The sequence below is a fragment of the Canis lupus genome, chromosome 4 (genome assembly GCF_003254725.2).
Source record: "Canis lupus dingo isolate Sandy chromosome 4, ASM325472v2, whole genome shotgun sequence".
Taxonomy (NCBI): Eukaryota; Metazoa; Chordata; class Mammalia; order Carnivora; family Canidae; genus Canis; species Canis lupus.
Genome location: NC_064246.1, coordinates 64,120,257 through 64,129,745, shown reverse-complemented (window position 1 = coordinate 64,129,745; position 9,489 = coordinate 64,120,257). Strand labels below are relative to the sequence as shown.

Here is a 9,489-nt window from a genome sequence, read left to right as displayed (position 1 = left end):
CTTGATCTCACCACCCTGAGATCATGACCAGAGCTGAAACCAAGACACTTAACTGACTGCCACTTAATTGACTGCCACTGCACCCCTCACTACTATTAAAAATCTATTTTATCCCTTTATTTACTTTGTTACAAGTTATAATTATGGATGATATAATTTAACTTACCAGTAATTATGCAAATTCATGAAAAATAGTGGTTTTTATCTGTTTTAATTAATTAATTTATTTTTGTGGCAATAATGAATGTGTGTATTATAACAATGCTATGAGTCCCATACGTTTTAAGAAAAAAAGGAATTTTTTTAAACACAGATCAGAAAGAATAATAGTATGTACATTAAATATACTATTATTTATTTCACTTTTTTCATTCAATCTTGGCAGAGACCATATTTAGATAAATTAATAATCATTTTCATTTATCTAATATATTTATTAAATTAATAAATCCTCATTTATTTCCTTTTTTAAAGATTTATGTATTTATTCATGAGAGACAGAGAGAGAAAGAGAGAGATAGGCAGAGGGAGAAGCAGGCTCTTCTCAGAAGCCTGATGAGGAACTTGATTCTGGATCCCAGGATCATGACCTGAGCCAAAAGGCAGTCACCTAACCACTGAGCCACCTAGGTGTCCCACCTCATTTATTTCCTATTGGACATTTAACTACAATGTCATAAAAGAATAGAAAAATTCAACACATTTCTGAAAGCTGCCACCTGCTTGGAATGTAGATGCTAAAGCCAAAATTCAACGTGACTGGATTTTTCAATAAACTGGTTGACCTATTTTTTTCCAGAAATGTTCACCATTCAGTCACAAGAACCATTGGCAAACATCCACCTTAAAGACTTAAACATATCAGCTCATATCTAAGAACTTTTTATGTCTATGGCTTTATGTAAATCTGGCCTATTCTTTAGATCTGACAAATTACCAACTACTTAAAAAAAGGCATTTTTTTTAAGTTAAAAAATATTCTTGGGTAGGAATAACAATAAGTGATTAACTGTAAGTTAAAACTCTTTCCTAATTTTGAGAACTGTAGGTAGAAAAGGAGGGATATTGCAGAGTGGGTAAAACTAACACAATTTATTGAATGTAAAAATTAATTTGAAAACACATTAAGTTCAGGATATGATGATACCTCTCAAAGATGGGGGTGGAGTATGTATTCAAGCTAGAGACAAGGCAGTCCTCCAATTGGTAATGTTTGCTGATAAAGCTTGTTCATGAATTTTCATATCCATATGATTGGTGCTCAGAATGGAACCAGTGCCTGGAGAACAGAGGGGAGAAAATCAGGGTGATGGAGAAAGGAATATTTACATATGTAGCTAGCTATGCTCCTTGGAGAATAGAAAGAAAAGCTTTTTAAGATGAGTCTTAATTTATAGTGTTTTATCAGTGAAGTTCTGAGAAAAGAGTAAATAGTACTTTTCCAGTTTCTAGCAAGAAGTAAATAGTAAATGAGTGCCTTATTTGTTTTATAATATCTTTAACATAAATTAAAGTGTAATAGAGGGTAGGGAAAAAAAAACCAACAAAGTTTTCTTAAAGTTTCCAGACCAAACGCCAACATTTAAACAACAATATTAAGTTTATATAAATGGAGGTGCTTTAACCCAGACAGGCTGGCAAATACAACGCTTAAGTGAAAAAGGCACCAAAATGCTTCCTCCTCTATTAAAACCCCAAAGAATTTTAATTTAAACTTAATTAGAGTTTTAAGTAAAACGTTACACATTAATTATCCAGTCTCAAAGGACATGCAAAATAATGTCCTTTCACAGGAAGTTGGTTCAGCATTGACTAACTGCCAACTGTCAGACTAAGGAATTTTTAAAGGGACCTGCATGCAGAAGTTTAAAAAGGTAGGGGAATTAAGATCATATAAACATATATATGTATAATTAGTATAACTTTTATAATTCTCTGTGACACTATATTTTGTAACGAAAGACAGAAGATTGCAAGTGGGGAAAAAAGTATTCATTTATATATGAGAAATAAAATGAGAAAGATAATTTTACATAAATCATCACTTTTCTGTTTTAAAAGAAATAACTTCAATCAAGAAAATATTCAAGTTTAGAGATTCATGTCCTTACAATACACAAATCTTTTCCAAGTTGGTCTTAAAAGTCTATTTGCTTATTCCAGTAAACAAATGACAAATCTATAAATTAAATACATAACCCATGAATAATGGCATCTCAATGAATTTATAAGTGAAATGTAGAAAATTCTCACATGTAAAATATGTCATTTATATTTATTAACTTCAAATTTTACATGTACATAATGCAAGTAATTGAACTTGAAATACAGAAAATCATCATTCCTAAGGGTTTAATGTTGATTATGAGCCTAGACATTGGCCAGTCTTCAACAAATAACTTCAACCAAGGTCCATTTGCAAAGGTTCCAGATCACCATTAGCTGTTTGAATCGAAACTGAAGTAAAGTTTTCATTGGGAGAATTTTATGTTCCCTAAAATTCTTCCTCCTGGGAAAGTAATGGAGTTGTAATCTACCTCTATTTTCTAATAGTATTTAGCATATTGCCATGTGTATATGGTTTTGAAATATACATTTTTACATGTAAATGGAAAACTATCAGCTATCAGGCTCAAGAAGAACCATTGTTTCAATGTCACTCCAAAGGCTAGAAAAGACCAATGCCCCAGTTCAAGCAGTCCTCTCTTGGAGCCAGTTTGTCTTTTTATTATATTCAGGTCTCTTTTTTTTTTTTTAAGATTTTATTTATTCATGAGAGACACAGAGAGAGAGAGAGAGAGAGGCGGAGACACAGGCAGAGGGAGAAGCAGTCTCTCCATGCAGGGAGCCCAACTTGGGACTTGATCGTGGGTCTCCAGGATCAGATCCTGGGCTGAAGTCATCACTAAACCACTGAGCCACCCAGGCTGCCCTATATTCAGGTCTTTAATTGACTGGATGACTACTACTACAGCAAGCTACCTTATTCAGTCTATCTATTCAAATGATAATCTCATTTAGAAACACCCTCCAAACATACCCAGGATAAATTTGATCAATTATCCTGAGTGCCCCCTAATCAAACTGACACAAAAGTCATCACAGTGACTAATCTGGTAGTGCAACTCAAACCTTCTTTCCTGAAGGGGCTGAGCTCTTTGTAATCATATCATTCTCAGGCCAAGGTTGCTGTAAAAGTCCGCTTACAATTTTAACAAGAAAATATAGTACTTCAAGGTACCAACGTAGATGACCTGGGCTCCACATGTACTGTTCCATGTTGAGATCACTTGCAAGAGTAATCATTTTGTCTACTTGATATTAAATTTCTTTTAAAGATTTGATGCACAATATATGTGGTCTTCTTTTTTTGTCCTATATTGAGCATCAAGTTAAATTAATTCCTTGGTGGTAAGTTCTTTGCTATTTGAAATTAATAATTTTTCATCATTTCCACTATTAACTTCAAAAAATCTGTTTGCAGGCTCTAAAGTTGTTTTTTTTTTTTTTTTTTAAGATTTATTTGTTTTAGGGACAGAGTGAGCATGAGCAAGGGGAGGGGTGGAGGGAGAGGAAGAAATCTCAAGTAGACTCCTGCTGAGCACTGAGTCCAACTTGGGGACCGACTTAGGACCCAACACAGGGCTTGCTCCCACAAGGCTGAGATCATGACCTGAGCCAAAATTAAGAGCCAGCTGAGCCAGGTGCCCCACAAGCTCTAAGGATTTTTGCTTTCCATCAGCCATTTCCTAAAACGTTGGAAAAGAGTCACAAATTGTGAGACGAAGTATCTTTCACATTTGTTCTTTGTATGTTGTGATGCATTTTGCCAAAACCTGATTGCTAAGTTTTAAGGACTTTCTTGATGTTAAAACTAGTCCATAAATCTGTTAATGGAGTAATATCATACCAGCTACTACACATACTATTTGAGAATCCAAAAAAGACCACTTAGATACGATCTTCCCAATCAATAACTACAGGAACTAAAAACATAACCGGGGGGGGGGGGGGGGGGAGGCTACTCAGATAAGATGTTCCTAATCAATAATAGAGGAATGTCTGGGAACTTATCTGTTATCAAAAGAGGTTTGTTTGCAAGATTTTCCTCCTTCATGTATTCCATTATGAATAATCACAAAGATAACACTTCCTATAATCATTAAATGCTTGTTTCACAAAGCACTCTTCAATGATCCCTTAGGGGCCATGTGGTTCAGGGAATGACAAGCTTACAAATTTTTAGCTTAACAGTATTCCATAATTTCCACCTAGAAGCAATGCTAGCCTATCCTTGAAAGCTTCAGGTGTGTGGCACTGTCTTCTCCCAGTTATCTGAAATAAACCTACATGATGACATTCATCTCTAAAGATATCCAATTTCATCAAAATTGAAAATGTGCTTTTGCATAATAACCATGTTATCAATAATTTCCTGCAATTTATTGAGGAATATCAGCAGCAGTTGCTTCACCTATGACTTTCAAATTACATAGTCATGCATAGTTGTAAAAGCTGTTGAAGCATCCTGAACCTACTTAAACTAAGGTCTTTCGGTGACCTCACTTCTCCCTTTCTTTTCTTCAAGTCTTTGAAGATGTTGAATGCTTTCTGCTGTTTCAACATGGTTCTCTATGGCATTTCACAATGACTGGGGCTTTTAATACACAATGCTTGGTTATTTCTCTAGTTTTTTAGTACCAACAACAATTTTCACATTTTTTTTTCTTTTCTTTTCTTGTCTTTTTTTTTTTTTTTAACTTTCTCACATAAAGAAAAATTATTGCATGTCTGGTAAACAAAGACAAGTGCTTTGCCTGGCTTATGTCTTTTATGAGTTCTCATCTCTCAATTCAATTTAGCACTTAGAATTTTTCTATCAATGAATGGATTTTCTGGACTTTAGGTTTGCCTAATTTCTTAAAAGATCCTTTCACTTAATAATGTAAAGAAGACAATAGATAATGCACAATACTTTTATTTTTATTTTTATTTTTTTTAAATTTTTATTTATTTATGATAGTCACACAGAGAGAGAGAGGCAGACACAGGCAGAGAGAGAAGCAGGCTCCATGCACCGGGAGCCTGACGTGGGATTTGATCCCGGGTCTCCAGGATCGCGCCCTGGGCCAAAGGCAGGCGCTAAACCGCTGCACCACCCAGGGATCCCTGCACAATACTTTTAAACAAAGATCCTATTAGAAGAGTTAAGATATGACTAAAACAATCTACACAATCTCATTCAAACTCTTAATGCAATATAATTGTTTTTACTATTACTATGTTCTCAATAATGAATGTGGGGGAAATTTTGCAAGTATTCATAGTGAGTATGTGGTTAAGAGTTCAGATAAGTGATAATTAGAGATACGTGTATATTTGTAATATTATATGATTCAGTGATGACTCATTCACATGTGAAGAGAATTGTTTTTATTTGGACCTCTAAGCAAGTGTGAGTGGGATACAGCTGTCAAGAGGATTTGAATTTCTTGAGAGTGTGGGTAGAACAATGCTTCCAAACCCAGAAAGAAAATACTATTTACATTAAAAAATATGAGGCTAGTGGGGAAAACAGAGATTTATTTGGAAAATAAGAACTAAATGAGTATTCTGTCATAAAAGCAAACAGAAGAGAGATTATATAATGAATTATGCCAGGAATTTGAGAAAATGTTTTATTTTTACATGGAAACTTGAGGCAGCTTTACATGATCCTAAATTTTGTGATTAGTTTAATTACTCCAAGTAACCTTTACACTTTTGATACATCTTAGAAAATAATAATACAAATTATAGTATATTTTGTTATTCAAGAACATTTTCATATAATACATCAAATGGTAGTTTCAGAAGACCACCAAGGAAGAAGCTAAAAAATAGTTGTCTTTGGATTCTTGTTAATATTTATTTTGAAGTCTCAAGTCTATGCTACCTAGTAAGAATGCATCACCACCTTGTGGAAATTCCCTCAAACTACAGACACATGATCCCAAGATCCAGATGGATTCAACAGACTAGTAGATCAACCTATTTCATTTCCACTTAATTTAATTTGACTATTATTTCTTTTTTAAAAATATTTTATTTATTTATTTGAGAGAGCGAGAGAGAAGGAGAGCACAAGTGGGGGAAGGGGCAGAAGGAGAGGAGGTAAAAGCAGACTCCCTGATGATCAGAGAGCCCTGGGATTACAACCCCAGTGGAAGACAGATGCTTAACCAAATGAGCCACCCATGTGCCCCAATGACTATAATTTCTATGTAGCTCACAACTTAATCTTTCAACTCAGCTTCCCTTTTCAGTGCTAGACCTATCCTTTGCTTTCCTATCTGATGTTCTGCGGCCACGTCATAACTTCCCAACCAAATTCTTCATAATAGTTCTATTTAAATTAGTGGACACTCATGTAATGTTCATCCATCCAAGCTAAACACTTTAGCTTTCTTTGACTTATAAAAATCTCCCATAAAAATCCACTCCAACTTAAAATTAGTCACCAAATTCTGTAAATTATAATTCTTAAATGTCTTTCCCACTTATCTTCTTTTTATTTCTATTAATCTAACAAATTCTAGTTTATGCCTTCAAAAATTGCATAGCCAGGCCATTTTAACAATCTTATATCCATATCTATGCTTTTAGTATCTCTTCTTCCCCCATTGCCACTATTAATACTGCATCTTTTCCCTTGTTAATCAGTTTACTTGATGTCTTAGGCATTATGGCTTCTAATAGTCCTATCAGTGTCTATATGTTCCTTGCCTTCTTTCCTACTAGTGTGATGAATATCTGGTGTTCCAACCATATGCTCTACTTACTATGTTTCAAATATGCTCTATTGCTTTCTTATCTCTTTTCTCAAGCTCATACCTCCTCTCTTTGGTATGCCCTTACATCATATCTGGATTTCAAGATCCTTGTGAGTTTGAACATTTGTCTGAAGAAATGTTTGGTTTTTTTTGTTTGTTTGTTTAAGAAATGCTTTTTTTTTTTAACATTTCTGCAGTGATGGATGGTAAACTTAAAGACCTTTTTCAGGCTCTTCTCTATCTAAAAAGGTATTCCAATCTGGATGTTAAAGGGATACACAAAGGTGTAATGGATATTCACTTGACAAGCTATGTAGCTAAATCCATATTATAATGAGTAGCATTTTTAAAAATTGACATATAAAAAAGAGTGTTTCTCATCATCTATCTTAATTTTAATTCACTTAGTTTGATATATAGCTTTTGTTCTTTCTGTGTAAAATACTGAACAACTATTTAATAAAGTTTAACAAGCATTTTGATCTTTCAACTTCATGTGATATCCCAAATCTCCTCACTAAGTTTGCATTTTAATCCAATGAATTTCATGTTTTTAAAAAGAATCATGCATATAACTTTAGCTTTCAATAGATGATTTCTGTGTACTGAGCAAAACAATATAGGGTGAGTTAATGAGAGAGGAATTGTCACAGGGTGGCAGATATAAGTGATGACTAGGGTTGGGTACATGTTTAGAATCAGATCAGATCACAATTGCAACAGAGGTTTTCCAGGAGATTTGGCAGGATTGTAAGGAGGCAAAATAAAACACCTTTAAGCAAGATGTACTAAAAACAGATCAGATAAGCAGTATTTGAAAGAAGATGAAACAGAGGAGGCAGTCTTTGGTCAAGTTTTTAAGCAGCACCAGGGAGAGCTCCCTGCATATGTCAGTCTCCATTTGCAGGAAACTGGTGGTGTATTTTTTTTTTTTTTTTTTTTTATCACTAGCAGCTAGGAACTTTTCAGATGGACTTGATTCCCAAAGGTAGTCTATCTGACAGCTTAGATCTCTGGCCTGTTTAGTCACATCTCAGTCCTCAGTGGAGGAGGCTTCATTCTTATAAACCTAAAAATTATTGGGATGGTAATCCAGGTTGATTTGAAGCATGGGTTAGATTAGTTTTGGTGGAAAGAAGATTCTCCTAAAGTCTCAAGTTCATTGTGGTCAAGTCTTTTGTTTGTTTTTCTCCACCTTATAATCACCCTGGAGAAGTGGACTGAAAAAAGTCACCTTGCCCAAAATTATATCTGCCTTTCAAGGCCAGCCCACAGTCAGTGACTCATTGATTCAGTGTTATAAAGGCCAAGCTCTCTTTTCCCAACTCAGAGCAACTCTGAAGAGCCATTAAAGTTTCAAGCCCTTCATGGTATCACCTGAGGCCTCACTGGGACTGTACAATAGTACAATTTCTTATTTAGCCCAATCCTGCTTCATTCTCTTCTCCCACAAGTGTTGATCCTGAGAATGCCCACCATGGGAAAGACACTAAACAACCAGATGGATAGAACAATTCAGCCAGTTGACATCAGTCCAAATCCATCATTAACCACCACAGTGCTAATAAAATGGGCACATAAATAATAGTAGCCATAGAAGCAGAGGTGGTGGCTAAATGTGGGCTAAAGATGGTGGGTTTTTACTCACCAAAGCTGATATAGCTACTGTTATAGCTGAATTATCAACTGCTAGTCATAGAGACCAACAATGAGCACCTAATATGGCACTGTTCCTTGAAGAAACAAATTAGTCACTTGGTGGTAAGTCTATTACATTCGATCCCTCTACCATGATAAGTGTTATTGGTATACCTTGCCAGTGACTGACATGTATTCCAAGGGTGAGGGTAACTTTATTGTCCATACAGGTTTAACTAGCACCATCATTCAAGGGCTTACAGGATGTTTGATATACTAACACATCATGCCCTATAACTTTGCATTAGACATATGGGTCCACTTCACAACACAGGAGTTATGATAGTGAGCACATTACTATGAAGTCCACTGGTCCTGTCACATATTACACACACAGAGGCTTATGGCTTTGTAGAGCATGAAATGACCTATCAAAATCACAGCCAAGGTGCAAGTTTGGATATGTTACCATGTAAGGATGATGGTACTATCCTCCAGGGAACAGTGTACACAGTAAACAAATGACTGTTATAGAATCCAACAACCCCCATAGGTATAATACATAGATCTGAGAACCAAATGACAGAAATAGCCATGGCCCTGCCTACCTGATTCCCAGTGACCTACTTGTGGAACTTGAGCTTCCCAAATCTGCGATTCTGCAGCCCATATGCAATGACTAGTAAATATGGAATTATAAGGACTAGCTTCCTCACCTTAATTTTGGACAAGCTAGAAGGGCCATCCTAGCTCCAGAACAACCCATAAGGTAGGCCAAAGCCTTTGTTACATTTGCATCAATGCCCAACTTTCGCCTCTTCCTAACCCTGCTCTCATCCTTTTGCAAAGAACAAAATTGCTACATACCATCTTTAATTTTGAAGTTTGCTTCCCAGGGCACCCAACTGATGACAGCTACTAATAGTATATGGATCTGGTAGTTTTGTGGATGATATAAACTTCTGTTAATAACTACAATAGACATAACCTTCATGATCCGTGAAAGAAATTCTGTTATGAATATTTAGTTAGATTATCA

At 35.3% G+C, this 9,489-nt stretch overlaps 1 protein-coding gene and 1 long non-coding RNA gene across 8 annotated transcripts in view; one reads left to right on the top strand and one right to left on the bottom strand.

Moving 5' to 3' along the window:
* LOC112651479 (uncharacterized) overlaps positions 1-9,489 on the bottom strand; it is a 105,608-nt gene that overhangs the window by 61,227 nt on the left and 34,892 nt on the right. For 4 of the 5 annotated variants that reach the window (XR_007410350.1, XR_007410351.1, XR_007410352.1 and 1 more), the window contains one exon: positions 1,148-1,279. The exons of the other annotated variant lie outside the window; for it this stretch is intronic. The gene's annotated coding sequence lies outside the window, so the exon portion shown is untranslated. The remainder of the gene's footprint in view (positions 1-1,147; positions 1,280-9,489) is intronic. 5 annotated transcript variants of the gene reach the window in all.
* Positions 1,731-9,489, top strand: part of LOC112651481 (uncharacterized) — a 29,644-nt gene continuing 21,885 nt past the window's right edge. Inside the window, exon 1 of one of the 3 annotated variants that reach the window (XR_003130832.3) lies at positions 1,731-1,874. This is a non-coding gene — a long non-coding RNA (uncharacterized LOC112651481). The remainder of the gene's footprint in view (positions 1,875-9,489) is intronic. The other 2 variants (XR_003130829.3, XR_007410353.1) reach the window with 2 other exon arrangements.